The sequence below is a fragment of the Carya illinoinensis genome, chromosome 13 (assembly GCF_018687715.1).
Source record: "Carya illinoinensis cultivar Pawnee chromosome 13, C.illinoinensisPawnee_v1, whole genome shotgun sequence".
Taxonomy (NCBI): domain Eukaryota; kingdom Viridiplantae; phylum Streptophyta; class Magnoliopsida; order Fagales; family Juglandaceae; genus Carya; species Carya illinoinensis.
The window spans coordinates 23,756,234-23,761,153 of NC_056764.1; the positions used below are offsets into that span (position 1 = coordinate 23,756,234).

At 36.8% G+C, this 4,920-nt stretch overlaps 1 long non-coding RNA gene across 1 annotated transcript; it reads left to right on the plus strand.

Moving 5' to 3' along the window:
* Positions 1-696: 696 nt before the first annotated feature.
* Positions 697-4,920, plus strand: LOC122292746. The gene is made up of 2 exons (XR_006237003.1): positions 697-1,104; positions 4,429-4,920. It is a non-coding gene; the product is annotated as an uncharacterized LOC122292746 (long non-coding RNA).

Genomic DNA, 4,920 nt, shown 5'->3' on the forward strand with positions numbered 1-4,920 from the left:
AGAAACCTCTCAGCCATGTCCTGCCAACTGATAAAGGGTTAGAATTGCATAATTAAGTTGTTTAAATGAGCGATTTATTTTATCAAATAAGGATTAAACACCTGATTATGCATCAAATTCTAATATTGAATGTCAAATTAATTGATGCCAATATTTTTGCACATCAAAGTCTCATATTTGCCCTTGAAATACTTAAACTATAATATCATTTCATTTATATATTGTAGGGCATTTATGGAAGGAAAGAATGAATGGGATCTATGAAAAAAAAAGAAAAAGAAAAGTTAACTATGGTTTTATGGAATCTCATCTAATAGAGATCAAATGCATACATTCGGACACCATGCAAGGGACTCACATACACACATGCAATATACATGCAGAACACTTCACTCGGATAGCCAACAACAGGAAAACACATGACAGCAAACATGCAGACCATTCATCACATGGACAACACATGCAGAACAGAAAAATCACATGGACAGCACATGCAGAATAGAAAAATCACATGGACAACAACCAATCATTCGGAAAGCAGCTCACACATGCACATGCAGAACAACAACCACTCATTCGGATGTGCACACATGCAGAACACATGCAGAACAGAAAGCAGGAGAAGAATCTGCAGTAGAACACATGGACAGCACACATGCAGCCTCATTCGGACAGCAACTCACGCATGACAGCACCCACACCATTCACGCATGCAGGAACACATGCACACATGCAGAAAATGCAAGCTGCAGCAAAGACCAATCACACATGCAGACCGAAAGCAGCAGCAGGGGGCAAGCAGTTGTTTTTCTTGACTTTTACTTTCATTCTTCTTGCTTCTGCACATGGAAGGTCAAACTCTGCATGCTTGAACAAATCACGTTAATCAGGACAGCAAGAAATCACATGGGATAGCTGGACCGAAAGCAGCAGCAGGGGGCAAGCAGCTGTTTTTCTTGACTTTTACTTTCATTCTTCTTGCTTTCGGTTTGGCAGCAGCTGAAACAGCAGGCCCTCAGCACATGGATATGCGCTGGATCGTGAAAGACGCTGGGAAAAGTCTTTATTTATCATTTCTTTTGTGAGGAATTCGGGTACAGAGAGGTAGACCTTCTTTCTTTCTTTCTTTTTCATTTGAGACAGAGCAGTAGCTTAAACTTGTTTCATTCTTCTTTCTTTTTGATTCGGCTAGGCAGCAGCAGTTTTCTTTGCTTCTTTTCTTTTCGTTTAAACCTTGCACTGAGTAGCTTAGCTTAGAGTTGTTACTTTCTTTCCTTTTTCATTTCAAACGCTGGGTAGTCTATTTGGTTTTCTTTCCTACTTCATTCGGTATCCAATCGGCTACAGCAGTGGAGTTTTGTTTGTTTTTATTTTTTTTGCTTTCTAGACAGTTTTACTTATTTCTTTTCATTCAGACCTGGAGCAGGCTGGTAGTTCTTAGTTTTGTTCTTAGGAGTTTTATTTCTTTTCTTTTAGTTTAGATGCAAGTGGCTTCATAATTCTTATTTCCTTCTTCTTCTTTTTTGCTTTCGTTCGGGAGTTTTAGACAGAAGTAGCAGAGTTGGTTTTATTCAAACTTTTTTTTTTCGTTTAGACGCTAGGAAGTAGGAGAGTCTTTAGCTTTTATTCTCTTACTTTACGTTGAGTAGCAGGAGGAGGCTGGTTTCTTTTTCTTTTCTTCTTAGCTCTTTCGTTAGGCGTCTTGAGGTGGCAGTTTCATTTTAGTTTTCTTAGTTTATTTATTTATTTAGTCTCGTTTGTTTTATTTCTTTGAGCTGATATTTTATAGACTATTTACTTTTCATTCTAGGGTTTATTAGTTAGTATTTTCTTAGTTTTTGATATGGCTTTAATTAGATTAATTTTTGTTGTTAGAAATATCATGTGTAGCTAATTTCTAAAACTTGGGTTGTGGAATGAGATTTAATTTATTTTAGATTCTAGTTTAATGCAATATTTTATGGTTGAATGTTGATTTCACTAAGTTACTAGTTGGATTTAAATTGAAAATAGATTGAAGCTCTTGCTCTTGTTTTGTTGTTGACGTAAGGCACAACAAAAGCTTGAAAACTATCAAGGCTTCTCTCGTTTGTTTGTTAATGTGTGTTCGGCTAGTAAAATAGAAAATCCCTTAGGAAAATATTGCAAAACTTGAGCTTAACCTTTTTATCTTCCGATTATCAATGCCTTGATTGGGTTGTTAATCGAGAAAATTATCTAGAATCCAAAATAAAGAGAGTCTCAAACCCAACCCAAGTGTTTGATAATTTGCCTCTTTTATTAGAAACTCTAATTTCAATTTTGATTATCTTTTTGCATTGCATTTTAATTTTATTTTCATCTCTCATACTCGATTCATTTGTTACTCACAAATCTCTTATACGCTTTGATAACCCTTTGTCCCTGTGGAATACGATCCTGGACTTATCCTTGATACAACTTGACACTTCTACACTTGGAAGCACATTCGACCACGAGTCACCAACTAATGATGCTTCCCGGTTGTAGAGATTGTAGCCAACCTCTAGCCTTGTCCCTCAAAGAAAAAGGAAACAATCTCAGTCTAATGGTGTCTTCAGTAACACCATTGATCTTCATAGTGTCGCAAATCTCCAAGAACATTGCCAAATGAATATTGGGATCATCCAGTGGCGATCTGCTGAATTGAGCCTGCTGCAACATGCTAATCAAAGCTGGTTTGAGCTCAAAGTTGTTGGCATTAATTGGCTGGAGCATTATGTTCGAGTAATTTCCATTCACAACTGGACGTACATAGTCCTTCAAGGTGCGTGGTAGTACCTCACGTTCTTCTTCAGCCATGGCTAGTATCTTATTTCTTCTTAGTGATCTAAGAGTTCTTTCAATCTCCGGATCAACAGGAATAATATCACGAGATCTAGCACGGCACATCCAACGTCAAAAACACACCTGTAGAACAAATTAAAACAAAATTCTAAATTAAAACCAAGATTACTTTGTATCGATATTGACAAAAAGAATAAGAATAAACCAATCCCCGGCAACGGCGCCAAAAACTTGAACGGTGCAAAACTGCAAGTGCACAGTATCGTAGTTTTATAGTAAAGTAATAAGAAGAGTATCATCCTCAGGGATTGGTACCTTACGTTTGCCAAATACCAAAATTATACTAAACTTGATTTTATCTAGAGGAATCACTAAGATTTTTGTAATTGCAATTTAAACTAAAATCGACTCACAGAGAAATATGCAAAGGAATTAAAACTGACGTTCGAAGATCAACTTAATGGGGAGGAAAACTTCTAGGAAATCGATTTCACCTAATTCTTCACTATGCTTTTCTCATCCAGCTAACTTAATTTAAATCCCTTTTGTCTATTAGCAAATCTCTAATTCATCCAAAAGCCTCTTTCGATAGTCAATTGGAATTGACTCTTGGTTATCAATTCACACAAGAATATGCAAATTCAATAATCAAGAACGCAATAAGACCAAAGATTTAATTACTACATAGGTTCATAGAAGTCTTTCGATCTCTATACTTACCTATGCTGAAATATCCAAGATCTACCCTATGATTCCCTCTTTCGATAGCAAATCACAAGATTAATTATCATCTAATCAATGGTCAGTTAATTAGAAGCAATAAACTCAGAATAAATCAGATAAATTAATTGAGAATTGCATTAAATTAGCATAGACAAACAAGCATAGTTCAGAAATAGGTTATATCGTTTTCCTAGAATAAAGTAAATTTAGCTCATGCTAGAAATGGAATTCAACATAAATGAATTTACCATAATTGTTCTGAGAAGATTGGAAGAAAATAAACATTGAAAAATCCTCCTTGCAGCTGCAAATCGTCTTCAAAAGCTCAAGGGAATGATTCAACGCTTTTCTTCCGTCCGTGCTCGTGTATGATTCCAACATACGTGCAATAATTGGAATTCCCTCTCCCAAAACAGATGATTTGAATCCCTCTAGCTATGTTTTTCTATCCCAAGAAGTGTTCTCCCGTCAAAAGTCGCGGCCCTAGAGTGAAAAATTCCTTTTATATGGTGCGACGGCGGAAAACCTTAAATCTGTCAAAATACGATGTTCGCTCGAGCGGGGTGTCGAGCGCGCATCGAGCGTTCCACTCTGCCTGATTTCGCTTGAGCGTCCTATGTCTCCACTCGAGCGATCTTTGTTTTTCAGCAACCCGCTCGAGCTCCCTGTCGAGCGGCAGTCGAGCGTTTGAATCTGCCTGAATTCGCTCGAGCGGCCATAAGCCTCCGCTCGAGCGAACTTGTAAAATCTGCAATATGAAATTTTGCAAGTCATCAATAATTATGTAAGTAAGGTTATTTTCTGTGTATAGATTTTACTAACATGTGAATGGATATTATGTTTTCTTACTATTTTTTTAAATATGTTACTTATTGTATGTTTTCTTCCTAATTATTGTAGGAAGAAATGATTGAGCATTAGTCAGCATATTTTCACAGATCCTCGGAACCAAGTCTGGTTTGGTAAGAATTTTGGGATGTTCTTTCAAGCGTCTCGGTTCATCCTCGACGACCTTGAGTTCAAAAGTTAATAATCTTACTAAGGATTTGGATGCCACACTCCAAGAAATCGAGCAGATGAAGTTGAGACAACAGGAGTTGGAGGCTCTCTTATCGCGACAGTCTGATTTAGAGACGGGTTTGCAGGAGCGACAAGGAGACCAGAAGGAAAGAATTTGCTAAGAAGTTCAAGAATAAGTACAGAGAGAGATGTAGGTCCAGACGGAACATGTTATGTCAATGTAGCAGGATTGTAGTCGGCGAGGAAAGAAGAAGAAATAAATCCTATCAGATGTTCAAAACTTTTGTACTCTAATTTTGTAACGCTTTAAAATATTTTCATCATATTGTGATGTAATATAATACGATTTGCATGGGAATTAATTTTATGAAA